The sequence below is a fragment of the Notamacropus eugenii genome, chromosome 4, assembly GCF_028372415.1.
Source record: "Notamacropus eugenii isolate mMacEug1 chromosome 4, mMacEug1.pri_v2, whole genome shotgun sequence".
Classification (NCBI taxonomy): Eukaryota; Metazoa; Chordata; class Mammalia; order Diprotodontia; family Macropodidae; genus Notamacropus; species Notamacropus eugenii.
Window position 1 is genome coordinate 61,130,835 of NC_092875.1, and position 14,876 is coordinate 61,145,710.

At 46.3% G+C, this 14,876-nt stretch overlaps 1 protein-coding gene across 4 annotated transcripts in view; it reads left to right on the plus strand.

The window, feature by feature from the left end:
• Positions 1–11,880: 11,880 nt before the first annotated feature.
• Positions 11,881–14,876, plus strand: part of ARID3A (AT-rich interaction domain 3A) — a 77,691-nt gene continuing 74,695 nt past the window's right edge. For 2 of the 4 annotated variants that reach the window (XM_072601335.1, XM_072601337.1), the window contains exon 1: positions 12,222–12,367. The gene's annotated coding sequence lies outside the window, so the exon portion shown is untranslated. Of the gene's footprint in view, positions 11,916–12,221; positions 12,368–13,518; positions 14,295–14,876 lie in introns of those variants that run through there. The other 2 variants (XM_072601340.1, XM_072601338.1) reach the window with 2 other exon arrangements.

Consider the following 14,876-nt stretch of genomic DNA (forward strand, 5'->3'; position numbering starts at 1 on the left):
AGAAGTTGATAAAAGCATGTAAACACAAAGGTGTTGAAATCATCCCCATTTGACAGAAGAAGAAACAGACTTAGAAAAGGGAAGTCACTCAGACAAAGGCAGAATCAGCCTGTGAACCCAGGCCTCCCGATTCCCAGTCTAAGATTCTTTCCACTATACTCTCATGCCTTTACAACTGGCTTTTAAAAACTGGTCAACTCACAATGTGAAAGAGACGGATATGAGAGAAGGGAGAACATGTCTGGACAAGGTTGATTCATTTTGAAGAATCCTCCAATGTCATGGTTGGAGGAGACCTTAGATCAACTCCCTTGGTTTACAAATGGAGAAATGGAGATTTGGAGGAATTGCGTATGCAGAAGACTAGCCTTCAGACTCCTAGTGCAGGCTCTCTGGACCTGCTCTATATTGCAATATAGGTCAAGAAATCCACTGCGAAACTTCTTCCACCCCAGAACTGCACAGGGGCTCAGTCAGAAACCCCAAGGAAATAGGAAAGGGGAAATCCACACCAGAACAGGGTAGGTAGCCCATATATAGAGTCAGAGGTCTTGAGTTTGAATCCTTCATTCCAACTTAATGACCTTGGACAAGTTATATCCCTTCTCTGGGTCACCTCCCACTCTTAAACTCCCCTCACCCCAGCTCTGAGGTCCTTTTCCAACTTTGGCTACCTAGGACCAGCTAGGATCATTCACTTCTCCAATTTGTTTGCCCTCAGTTGAATGGGGAGAGGGGGGCATGCTCCCTCTATGTCTCCTCCCCTTTTCCCTCCATCCCAAGGCTTCCACAGCTCTCTTCTCTTCCTAGCCCCCCACTAGTAATCCTATCCTAGCCACTCTAAGTCAGTTCATTTATGGCCCCCTGGCAGGTTTTAGGGAGCATCCCTAAACTCCCAGCTCCTCCCAGGGCAACAGACTTTAGGTAACAGTCTGCACACCCGGCTCTGCTCCACTCCAGGCTGAGTTGCAGCATCCATCCTGGACACTGAGCCAAGGACCCATTGGGGGAAGCCTAAGGAAATAAGGGGGTTCTTACACCGGACTGAGGGGCCCCAGGGAATGCTAGAATTTAGAATTTGGGGCTAACTAGCTCTGGGCACACTCCGTTCCATCAGCTCCCCAAACAGGTTAAACTGGCTAAGAAAAGATAGATTCAAAGAGCACAGAATATTAGAAGAACCTTATAACATAGTACCTGGAATGCCAAGGTTGGGAGGCAGTCAATGACCCTCTCCGTGCTGATGACTCTCAAACCTACTTATCCAGCCCCAAACTCTCTGCTGATCTCCAAGCTCCCATCTCCAACTGCCCATTAGACGTCTGGATGTTCCTTAGTCATCTTCAACTCATTATGTCCAAAACCGACCTCATCCTCTTTCTTCTCAAACGCTCTCCCCTTCCAAATTTCCCTATTGCTACTGGGTGCACTACCATCCTCTTAGTCTTCTATGTTCTCAATCTAGAGGTCAGCCTAGATTCCCCACTTTCACATTCCCTTCCCTCCCGCCCCCCCCACACCTCCAAGCTATTGCTGATGTCTGTCAATTTCAGCTCTACCTCATCTATCAAATAAGTCCCCTTGTCTCCTCCAACACTGAATCACCCTGGTACAGGCCTCCATCACCTCACACCTGGACTACTGTGATAACTACTAGTGGTAGGGGGGTCTGCCTACTGCAAGTCTCCCCCCACTCCAGTCCATCCTTCATTTAGCAGTCAGAGGGATTTTCCTCAAGCTCAGGTCCAACCCTGTCATCTCTCACTCCCTACTGAATAAATTCCCTTGGTTTCCTATCACCTCTAGGTTCAAATACAAAATCCTTTCTTTGGTATTCAAAGCCCTTCAATAGCCAGCCCCTTTCTACCTTTCCAATCTTCTCACACCTTATACCCCCACCACATACTCTTTTTTTAATCATATTTTTTCTCAATTACATGTCAAGACAATTGTTAGCATTCCTTTTTACGAGATTTTGAGTTCCAAACTTTCCTCCCTCCCTCCTCTCCCCTCTTCCTAAAATGGTAGGCAATTTGATATGTTATACATGTGCTATCATGTAAAACATTATTTCCATAATAGTCACAGTTGTGAAAGAAGAAACAGATAAAAAAACACAAAAAAGAATGAAATAAGAGAAAATAATGTGCTTTAATTTGCATTCAGAGTCCATCAGGTCTTTAACTGAATGTGGATGGCATTTTCTTTTGTGAGTTCTTTGTACTTGTCTTGGATCATTGTGTTGCTACATCATTCATACCTGGTCATCACACAATGTTGCTGATATTGTATACAATGTTTCTGTTCCTTTCCCTTTGTATCAGTTGGTACAAGACTTTTCAGGTTTTTCTGAAATTTACCTGTTCATTTCTTCTTGCACAATAGTGTTCCATTACAATCATATACCACAGTTTGTTCAGTTAATTCCCAATTGATAGGAATTCCCTCGATTTACAATATTTTGCCACCACAAAAAAAGCTGCTATAAATATTTTTGCATATGTAGGTCCTTTTCCCTTTTTTATGATCTCATTGGGATACAGACCTGGTAGTGGTATTGCTGAATCAAAGGATATGCACAGTTTTATAGCCCTTTGGGCATAGTTCCAAATTGTTCTCCAGAATGATTCAATCAGTTCACAACTTCACCAACAGTGTATGTGTCCCAAATTTCCCACACTCTCTCCAACATTTTCCTTTTTTGTCATGTTAATCATTCTAATAGGAGTAAAGTGGTACCTCAGAGATGCTTTAATTTGCATTTCTCCAATCAAAAGTGATTTAGAGAACTTCTTCATATGCCTATAGATAGCTTTGATTTCGTCATCTGAAAACTACCTGTTCATATCCTGTGACTATTTATCAGTTGGGGAATGACTTGTATTCTTATACATTTGACTCAGTTCTCTATATATTTAAGAAATGAGGCCTTTATCAGAGACACTTGTAGTAAAGATTGTTTCCCAGCTTTCTGCTTTCCCTTTGATCTTTGCTGCATTGCTTTTGTGTGTACAAAAGCTTTTTATTTTAATATAATCTAAATTTTCTATTTTACATTTTATAATGCTCTCTGTCTCTTCTTTGGTCATGATCTTTCCCATAGATCTGATAGGTAGACTATTCCTTACTCTTCAAATTTGCTTATGGTATCACCCTTTATGTCTAAATCATGAACCCATTTTGATCTTATCTTGGCATACAGTGTGAGATGTGGGTCTGTATGTAGTTTGTATCCTATTGTTTTTCAGTTTTCCCAACACTTTTTGTCAAAAAGTGAATGTTTATCCCAAAGGCTGGGGTCTGTGGGTTTATCAAACACAAGGTTACTATGGCCATTGACTACTGTGTCTTATGTACCTAATCTATTCCACTGATCCACCACTCTATTTCTTAGCCAGTACCAAATAATTTTGATGATTAGTGCTTCATAATATAGTTTGAGATTTGGTATTGCTAGGCCAACTTCCTTTGTATTTTTTCCCATTAATTCCCTTGATATTCCTGACCTTTTCTTCTTCTAGATGACTTCTGTTGTTATTTTTTCTAGCTCTACCAAATAATTTTTGGTAGATTGATTGGCATGGAACTGAATAAGTAAATTAGTTTAGGCAGAATTGTCATTTTTATTATATTGGTTCATTCATAGCCTACCCATGAGCAACTGACATTTTTCCAATTGTTTATATCTACCTTTATTCATGTGAAAAGTGTTTTGTAATTGTGTTTATACAGTTTCCAGGTTTATCGTGGCAGGTAGACTCCCAAGTATTTTACATTGTTTACAGTCGTTTTAAATGGAATTTCTTTCTCTATCTTTTGCTGCTGGGCTTTGCTGGCTACATTAAAAAATGCTGATGATTTATGTGGGTTTATTTTATATTCTACAACTTTGATAAAGTTGTCAATTATTTCAAGTAATTTTCTGACTGATTCTCTAGGGTTCTCATATCATTTGCAAAGAGTGATAGTTTGGTTTCCTCGTTGCCTATTCTAATTCCTCCTATTTCTTTTTCTTCTTTTACTGCTATAGCCAACATTTCTAGTGCTATATTGAATAAGAGTGGTTATGATGGGCATCCTTGCTTCACCTCTGATATTACTGGGAAGGCTTCTAGCTTATCCCTATTATAGACATTGTTTATCATTTTAAGGAAAACTCCATTTATTCCTATGCTCTCTAGTAATTTTAATAGGAATGGGTGCTGTATTTGGCCAATGGCTTTTTCAGCATCTATTGAGATAACCATAAGATTTCTGCTGGTTTTGTTATTTATCAATAAATAAACTGTGTTTAAAGTTTTCCTAATACTGAACCAACCTTGCATCCCTGGTATAAGTCTCACATAGTCATCGTGTATAATCCTTGTGATTTATTGCTGTAATCTCCTTGATAGTATTTTGTTCAAAATTTTTAGATTGATATTCATTAGGGAAATCAGTCCATAATTTTCCTTCTCTGTTTTAGCTCTTCCTGGTTTAGGTATTAGCATCATATTTGTGTCATAAAGGGATTTTTGTAGGACTCCTTTACCTATTTTTCCAAATAGCTTATATAGTATTGGAATTAATTGTTCTTTAAATGTTTGGTACAATTCACTTGTGAAGCCATCTGGCCCTGGGGATTTTTCCTAAGGTAGTTCATTAATGGCTTGTTTCACCACATACTCTTTCATCTAGGGACCTCCTTTCTGTTTCTTGAACCAAATACCATCTCTTGACGACTGTAGGCATTTTCCCTGGCTGCCACCAAGCCTGGAATACTCACCCCCCTCATCTCCACCTCCTGTTTTCCCTGACTCCTTCAAGTTCCAGCTAAAATCCCTCCTTCTACTAGAAGTCTTACCCAATCTCCCTTAAATTCTACTGTCTTCCCTCTGTGGATTCTTTCCATTTATCCTACATATATGTAGTTTACACATACTTGTTTAGAGGTCCTCTCCCCCCCATGCACCCCCATCAGATTGTGAACATCACGAGGACAGATTCTGCCTTTTGCCTCTTTTGTATCCCTAGTGCTTAGTACATTTGCTGACAGGCACTTAGTAGACACTTAATAAATGTTTTGTAAATGCCTGACTGACCTTACAACTTAGAACCCATAATGTCAGGGTTTGGGGCAGAGCAGCTCAAAACAAAATAGGGTTTGAGAGCTGTAACCTCAATGCTAAGAGACAGGACACCAGATTTAAAGTTAGGGAAGCCTCAGTTCAAATTCTGCTGCCAACTCTCGCTAACTCTGTGACACAGAGCAAGCTCTTTTGCTTCTCTTTGCTCCTTTTTTCTATCTGTAAAATGAGAAGGGGGTCAGACTGAATAACTTCTAGGGTCCCTTCTAGCTCTAGGTCTGCAATTTTATGAGTATAGAAGATCAGGGCTGGGAGGACCCTTAGAATCCAGAATGTCAGAGTTGGGAGGGCCCTTAGAACACAAAGCATGGAATACGAAAGCTTTAAGAGACCTTCCAAGATTACTCCAACTCCTTCATTATAAAAATAATGACACTGCAGTACAGCAAGGGAACATACCTCTCTCTAAGGTCAATGGCTGAACTTGAAGCACTAGCACACTGACTCATACACAGTAGGTGCACTGGCCAACTGAGGAAGTCTCCTGCTGGTTCCAGCCTCCTGCCATGGACCTACTCCTTTGGCTACCTGAATCCTACCTCTCCCCATTAGCCATTCACCCAGGCAGCTCAATGTCCTCAAATTCATATGCTGGCCCTTCCCATGTTGCTCTTCCAGTGGAAAGTTCCCTGAATGGGTGAGCCAGAAGATATAGGGTCAGAGTTCTGATTGATAATAGGAATATAGATTAATAATAGCTATACAGCAGAAAGGTCTACACATATGTTTGCTTATTTGATCCTTACAACAATCCTGTAACATAGGTTATTGTGGTCCCCATTTTACAGATGAGGAATCTGAGTCTGAGACTGGTTAAGTGACTTGCCCAGGGTCACACAGCTAGTAAGTCTCTGAGGCAGAATTTGAATCCAGGTCAAGTTCACAGCTCTTATTGCACCACCAGCTGCCCTACCAGCAGCTAAAGTCTGGAACAGATCCCTTCATTTCTTTAAGCCTTAGTCTCCTGATCTGTAAAATGGGCTAATTATATTTCCACTACTTAGAGGGCTCTAGTGGCACAGAAATCATAGCATCCCAGACTGAGAGCTAGAAGAACCCCGAGAGGCCCTCTAGTCCAACCTTTCTCACTTTCCAGATGTCAAAACTGCCCTCTAGAGTGCCCAAGGTCACAGAGATGGGGAGCTGGGATTTGAACTCAGATCCTCTGACTTTGAAGCCAGCACTCTTCCTATTATGCCAGGCTGGCAGCTCTCAGTGGGAATATTATTATTATTATTGCTAGTTAGAAGTCAATAAACAATTATGGTTATTATTGTCCCAGCCTTACCACTTACTAGTAATGCAGCCGTGGGCTAATTACACCCCATTTCTGGGACTCAATTTCCTAGTCTGTAAAATAGGGATAATAATACTCATCTCTCTACCTACTTCAAGGACAGAGAGTTTTGTAAGCTATATATTCCCATATAAATGTAAGCTATTATCATTGTTAATATTCTGGTCCCAACTCCAGCATTTATATGGCCTTGGGCAAACTACCTCTTTTCTGGGGCCTCAGTTTCCTCACCTGTTCGGTGAGGATAATAATACTATGATAATAACACATTTTTATAGTTCCTTAAAGCTTAGAAAGTAAGCTCAACAAACACACAGTGAGGGTTGGTTCCTTATCATTTTACAGATTAGGAAATTGAGACAGAGATTAGTTGACAGGCACACTGTTAATATGTACTGGCATCAGAATTCAAACACAGGGTTTTCCTGATTCAAACTCCAGTCTTTCCAACTGCCTGCTCAACCAAAGAAATAATATCCGTAACACATCTAGCACAGTACTTGGCAAACAGTGGGTATTCCATAAATGTTTATTCCCTCCCTCTCTTGTCTACTGTGTGGGCATCTCCACAGGTATGCCATCTCCAATGTCCTCTAACTCAAAGTGTCCAAAATTAACCTAGTTATCTTCCTGCCTAAACTGACCTTTCCCCTAAATTTCCTGATTTCTGATGGTGCCAACACCTTTCCAGTTACCCAATTTTCCCTTTACTCAACTTAGTTTTGGTGGCTAGTAAGGCTTAATAAATTCCTGTTGAATGATTGTACACATATAACCCATATCAAATTGCTTACCATCTCAGGGAGGGGAAAAGAACAGGTGAGGGGAGAGAATTTGGAACTCAACATTTTTTTAAAATGCTAAAAATTATTTTTATACGTAATTAGAAAAAATTAAAATATTCTTCAAAAATAATTAAATAAATTCCCATTAATTAATTGACTGATTGATCCCATGTCCCTCCAGCTCATGTCAGGCCATGTGGATTCTTAACCCTTCAACATCTCTCTAATCTCTTCTTTCTCTTTCCCAACCAGGGTTATTTATTGGCCTCGTTCAGGTCCTGTTTTCTTTACTCTGAGATTATTGGAATGCTCCTTTCCTTGGTCACCCAACTTCCAGCTTCTCCATTTTTCATTCCATTCTCCACACGGAGGATCACTTCCCTAAAGGATGCCTCTCATCATATTCAAAAGCCATCAGGGGTCCCCTGTTGCCTCTAGGTTAAAATACATATTCCCAAGATTGTCATTCAAGGCCTTCCACAACTGAGCTCCCATTTACCTTCCCAGACTTATTACTTTTTGTTCACTCTTATGTTCCATTCAGATTGGATTATTAGCTTTTTCCTGCACTCTACATTTCATCTGCAACCTCCATGGATTTACCTAGGTCACCCCCTATGCCTGGAATACCCTCCATCCTCACAGATCTGCCTTTTTTTTTAAAAAGTAAATAGTATCATATGTTTCCAATTACACATAAAGATAATTTTCAACATTTATTTTTTATTTGATTTTGAGGATGGAGGGCCCTGTGGCCTCCCAAGTTGCCTTCTCGGAAGGAGCATTTGAATAAAGGCTTGTTGGCTCAACTTGCCTGGCCTCCCTCCCAGTGGGGAGGAGTAACAAAATTGTAGTTAGTTGGATTAACTGAAAAACTTCTGGCCCAGAGCCTTGACCTGAGTGGGCACTTTGGAAGTACTACTGGAATGAATGGGATAAAACGTGAGAAGTGGGTGGAATGGATAAGAGAAAAGGTGTGAATTATTCTCTCAGTGCCAAGGAGCTAGGATTTCTGTCACCACCAGGCACAGCCCAACCCTTCAAAATCTCCTCCTTCTTAGTGAAATCCCAGGGAATAGCCCCGGGTTACATAGCAAAATGTGAGGAGGAGGCTGGGAAGCTGGGTCTTCCCAACCACCAGGCTCAACAGATCACATGGCCTAAAAGCTGCCTACCATCATGACAAGGGCTCACAAGAAAGCTTTCATTTTCTAAGCTGCCATTTTCAGGGCTGATCCCTTATCCTTAGTAACATCTGGGCTTGTATATATGAGAGTTGCTAAGACAGGGACCTGATAGAACATCAGAACAGAAAGAAGGAAGAGTAGAAAATGAGGTCTTAAACCTCATTGATGGCAACAGAAATAGGCACAGTCTGTGTTCTAAGGGTCCTCTCAGCTCTGGCATTGTTCATTAGAACAGAGAATGGCAGAGACAGGAGGGCCCTTAGAACCCAGGATGTCAGAGCTGGGAGGGCCCTTAGAACACAGAATGTCAGAGCTGGGAGGGTCCTTAGATCCTCACAGAATGTCACAGGGTACTTAGAATACAGGATGTCAAAGGACCTTTAGAACATAGAATGTCAGAGCTAGGACCTTGGAATGTAAAATGGTAGTTAGAAGGGCCCTTAGAACATAGTATGTCATTAGTAGGAACATTAGTAATTCCTGTGACTAGGGAAGGACGAGGGCTGGTGGATCTGTCCATCTCGGTGATTCTAAGTTGCAGTAGGGCTAAGGTTGGCAAGGTGTCTGCACCAATGTGAGGATTCCTCTAAAGCTGGGGCCCTCTGGCTGCCTAAGGAGAGATGAAACAACCCAGGTGGGAAATGAGCAGGTCACAGGTTCCCATAGACCTCTCAGGAGAAGAAGCAGGTCCATGGGTGGCTCCTGTGCTTCCAGCCTGGACAAGGTGGGGGCAGGGGCGAACCCAGATTTAAGAACAAAACAAACAAACAAAAACCAGAACAGCAGAGCTCAGAGAACTCCTAGAACATAAACTACAGAATGTATGAGCTGGGAGCCACCTCTGAACACAGAACAAAAGTGATCTGAGATGAGAGGGAACTTAAAATTTAGAACCTCTGATAGAATTAGACAGGACCTTAGAGATTATTGAATCCAAATCCTTAATTTTAGCCTACTCTACCCAATGGAGAAGAGAAGGGGGTTACCCATTTCAATTCTGTTCAACTCAACCATGTAAAATGCCCTGAGGTCCATGACAGTTACAGAAATTGAAAAATGATACCACCCTTGCCTCCAGGGAAATTATAATCCACAGGGAGAGTAATGGCCTATGTACAGATAACAATAACGAAAGGCTGGTTATATAATTGGGGCATAGGAGAGGCCCTAAAAACTGGGAGGACCCTGGGAAGACCCAGAAAAAGAAATTCTGGAGGAAAGGTTTTTCTCCTAGCCAGGAGAATTAGGGAAGGATTTAAATACATGAAGAGAAAGAGGGAGTGTGTTCCAGGCAAAGAAGGCTTCAGTGACCACCAGAGATGGAAAAGGTGGAGAACAAGAGGGGAGAAAGCACACAAGGGCAAGTGGAGGGGATGTTGAATGGTCTTGTTTGGGAGGAAAATGAGCTACCTTGGGAAGGGGGGAAGGGTAGTATGAGGTAAGACTAGAGAGGTAAGATAGAGTCAGATTGTGGAGGGCCTTGAATACCAAACCAAAGAAATCTTTATTTTATCATATTGAAGATATCCAGAATGGATTGGAGAAAGGAGAGTGGATACAGAACCCAATTATGGGGCTATTAAAATAGTTCAGGCAGAAAGTGAGGAGGGCCTCGTGGGGCAAGCTGGAAGAGGAGGCCATGGAAGAATGAAAGGAGTAAAAAAAAATGACTAAGGTTTCAAACTAGGGTGACAGATGATGGTTCCAGCAACTGAAATAGGAAAGTTAATATAGGAAATAAGAAAAGTTAAATAGGAAAGTATGAGATGTTCTGCATTCTAAAGGCCCTACCCAATTCTGACATTCTGAGTTTTAAGGTCCCTCAGGGCTCTGACATTACATGTTCTAAGGGTCCTCCAAGTTGTGACATCTTGTATTCCAAGGGCCCCTCCCTGCTGGGATACTCTTTATTCTAGGGGGGCTCCCAGCTCTGTCATTCTCTGCTCTAAGGGCCTTTTCAACTCTGACATTTTATAGTCAAAGGTCCCTTCTATTGACAGCTAAGTGGCACAGTGGATAGAGGCCCAGGCTTGGAGTCAGGAACACCTGAGTTCAAATCTGACCTCAAGTACTAGCAGTGTGACTTTAGGCAAGTCACTTAACCCTGTTTGCCTCAGTTTCCTCATCTGTCAAATGAGATAGAGAAGGAAATGGCAAACCACTCCAGTATCTTTGCCAAGAGAATCCCAGATGGGGTCAGGAAGAGGCAGATAGGACTGAACAATTCCCCTTCAGGGACAAATAGGCCGGTTGGCGGGATTTTCTGGGGGCAGAATTTATCTCCTTCCAATCCAACCCTACTTACCAGCCTGAATGTTTGATTTGTTGTCACTTGCCCCCTTGGCCAGGCCACCTGGTTTGGAAGGTGTCCTGGGGCTTAGATGGGGAATTGATTTCCAACTGGCCTCTTCCTCCACAATCTCATCTTTTTCTTAGGGTAGAAAATAGAAGTCATAGGATAGATACCATAGCTGAAATAACAAAGGAATAAGCATTTATACAGCACCGACTATGTGCTAGACACAAATACCATCTCAATGGTACCGTCCAATCCTTGGGATGATCCTAGGAGGTAGAGGCTGTTATTATCCCCATTTTACAGATGGGGGACCTGAAACACACAGAGAGGGTAAAGATTAGCCAGGGTCACACAGCTAGTGAAGTGTCTGATGCAGGATTTGAAGGTAAGAAGGGAGTTTTCTGTTTTTTGTTTTTGCGGGGAAATCTCTGTCTTTATCTTTGTAGGCAACTCCTTTGTGACTTATATAGCCTTAGTGACTTGTAGATGTAATTTATATCGGTTTTTCTGACTCCAGGGTTGGCCCCCTAAGACCACAGGACACTGCCCCTATGGAAGAGGGGGCCTTAGAACCAAAGGTTCGGTAGACTTCGTTTAATCCAACCCGCACTCTTTATCAAGAGGGGAAACTGAGGTCCAGAGAGGGAAAGCAGCTCTCTGAGGGCCTAACTTGCCCTGGGGCCTGGAGTCAGAAATTCAGATCTGAGGGAGGACACTGGCTGCATGACCCTGGGCAATTCTCTCCACCTCTCTAGGTCTCACTTTCCTTCTTGGTAAAGGGTGATAATAATAGCACCTACCTCCCAGGGTTTGTTTTGATGATCAAAGGAGATAACATTAGGGAAAGGGCTTAGCCCCGTGAAAGGCATATATAGTAGGCGCTTAATAAATGCATGTTTCCTTCCTGTCTTCCTTCCTTCCCACTAGGATCCAGGAGTTCCCAGCCCCGCGCATTTTCCCCTACAACCTACGGGGCCCCAAGGCTGTACGGCCTTCGGGAGTCCTCCTCCCCCACTTCGGTTGTAACGCAATTGGGCACTTTGTAGACGGTCCCTAAACGGGGGGAGGGGAGAAGGAGGGTTGGGTGTAGGGAGGGAAAATGGGCGTGTCCTCTGGAGCGACTTTAATATCTTTCTTTTTTAAAAAAATTATTTATGATGATTTAAAGGGGCCGCAGCCCGGGATCCGGAGCCTCCAACCCCCTGTTGCCGGACAGGCGGGGTGGGTCAGCGACCGCCCGAGGGGGAGCGACGAGGGGGTGGGGGCGGTCACTGCGCGACCCCGGGGTTTGGGGGGGGGGGGGGGCGGTCGCACGCCGCCGCAGCTCTGATTCAGAGGTTAGGAATTTGCATCTGATTGCCTCCGTCGCCCAATGATTCGTCTGCGGGGCGGGGAGCCCGCCCGGGGCCGCGGGGGGGGGGGGGGGGGGGAGGGGGAAGGGGGGAGGCGAGATACTGCGCGCCAGGAGAAATTTACCAATCCGGCCAAATCGGGGTGGGGGGGCCGGGGGGGGGGGGCGCTGAAGCGCGCACGGTCTGCAGGGCAGGCAGGAGGCAGGAGGAGAGCGGCCAGGCCAGCCCGGGCCGGGAGAGCAGGAGGAACCCGAGGGCGGCGCAGGACTGGCGGGAGGACTGACGGGCGGACGGGCGGGGCATGAGCCGCTCCGGAGCACGGTAAGGCGGCCTCCTGGCGCGGCGCGCCGGGACCTTTAAATCCGGGGCTCCCCCTCCCCTGGATCGGCGATGGTGGGGAGGGCGGTCTCCCCCAAAGTTGAGCAGGGGCGGAGCGGGCAGCTGGCCCTTTAACTCCGGAACTCTTTGCCTACTGCTCGCTCAGATCCTCCCTGGGTAATCGGGGCTGGGGGCTCGAAGGGGGAAGGCGCCCCGAAGTTAGGCAGGGGCTGCTGGCCCTTTAAAGCCGGAACTCTTCCCTCCCCTTCTCCACTCAGTCCGATTCCTCCTGGGTGATTGGGGGAATGCTGGGCGGGGGTGGGGGAGGGAAGGAAGGCGCCCCGAAGTTACTCTGGGACCAAGGGGGGAGAGGGGCTGTCCCTTTAAATCAGGGGCACCCCCGAAGTTCTACCGGGGCCGGGGGCTGCTGGCCCTTTAAACATGAGACTTCGCTTCCTCGTGCAGTTGGCAAGAGCCCCCAAAGTTCGACCGGTGCCGCTGGCCCTTTAAATCCAGGGCTCCCCGTTTGGGGCAATTAGAGGAGGCTTCTCTTGTCTTGTCCCCCGCTCCGCCGCCGCAGACACCCCGCTGAGTCGGTCTGGCGGAGACACAGAGCGGGGGAGGGGAGGGAGCCCGGAGGTAGCACCCCCCCACCTCCGGAACCCCCACTGTGCAGGGTGGCCGGGACTGCCCGGACCCGGGGAAGCGTCGGGGCCTGGGCGGCCGCTGCTCCTCGGCTGCTCCGAGCGGAAATCCTGTCCCCCGGGCGGCCAGGCCGAGCCGAGCCAAGCTAGGGACTGGGGGGTGGGGAGGGGGCTGGCATGGATGCAGCCTCTGGGATTCCTCCCCTTGGGTTGCCCGGGAGAGAGGCAGGCACCCCGCCTTCATCCTTCTCCTCCCCGCCCCCCACCCCGCTGGGGGCTGGGACTCCTGGGTGCCCTAGCAGCCCCCCACCCCCACCCCTGGGTTCCAGGCGCCTCTCAGGCTCCCAGGCACGGGCGGGGCAGCGGCCGGGACTGGGTGGCCGGAAAGGGGCAGGACCCCCCCACCCCACCCCCAACTGCAGAGCAAAGATGGGGGGAGAATGGACGTGGTCGGGAAACATCGATTGCCCCTGACCTGGCCCCTGATGGCGGAACCTGGGGTGGAGTGTGTGTGGGGTGGGGGGGGGGGTGAAGAGGCAGCCTGGCTCACACTCACATCTCTCTCACACCCCGATCCACTCCCGGCACAAAGAGATCCGCCACCCGGACCTTCCTTCCCCATCCATACAAACCAAGTCCGTGCCTTTCCCTCAATCCACAAGCATTTCTTAGGCGCTTACTAAGTGCCGGCTGCCGCCTTCTAGTCGCCGAAGATACCGAGGAAAGCCGCAGCAGCGCTTGCCCACAAGGCACTTATATTCTCTAGAGGAAGCCTGTTGGCAACATAAATCTGGTAAATACTAGTTACCATATGGAGAGACACACTCGGGCCGGCCCGGCTCGAAATGCAAATCGGTTCTTTCCAAGAAGTTTGAGCAAGTCGAGCTTTGGGGTTTTTTTTCCTCTCGCTCTTCTTCATTTCTTTTTCAGTTTCCTTTCTTCCCTACAAAGCTTCCCATCAGAGGCTGGGGCTACCCCTTCCCCTTCTGGTCTGTCCCCTCCCCCACTTTGGAGGCCTCTCTGTCCAGGGCCCTGCAACCTTGCACAACATTTTAAATACTAGGTTTTGCAAGGGTCCTGGGGCCCCAAGCCTTTGCTCCGTAGAAGACCCAGATGTAGTTGGGGGTGGGAAACAGACCTATGCATGAAAGCCACTGTAACTCTTTTCTTCCTTTCCCCCTCACCCCCACCCCAAGCATCTGCCTGGATAACAGAGTGTCCCTCCCACCCACCCACCTCAAAATCCTTCTGGCTGCAGCTATTCTAAGTCCTCTGGATCAGAGGAGGTAATAAATAGAGGGAGAACAAGGGGTTAATTGGTTTTGGGGGGCCTGGAGCCGGGGATGATGCTATGGGGGAGGTGGTGAGCGTGCTTTGTTACTATATGGGGGGGACCCTTTCCAGGGGGGTCTAAAAGCTTGGAGGTCCAGTCCTCCCAAGAGGCCAATGAATATCGGAAAGCCCTGGCAGAGAGGAATGTCTGGGGTGTGGGTGGGCAAACCCCAATTCGTTTTTCTTGAAGCTGCTGAGGTATCAGGACAGCCCAGCCCAGAAATTCAGGTTCAGCACTTCCCCTCCATTAGGGTCAGTTGAAAGCAGAGTACCCTGGGAAGGGAGAAGAGGCCAAGCCTCTCTGACCCAATCCTGGCTGTCCATTTTTGTCTTTTAGATGGCCTTCGATCAGGGCATCCCTGGGGCAGGAGTAGGGAAGGGAGAGATCTGGGAGATCCCTAAAGAACACAGAATGTCAGAACTGAGAGGGCCTTAGAACATAGACTGTCAGAGCTAAAATTGTCCTTAAAGACAACCAGCCTCAGCATTCTCTAGATATGGAAACAGGACCAGAAAGGTACTTCTACCCCTCCATA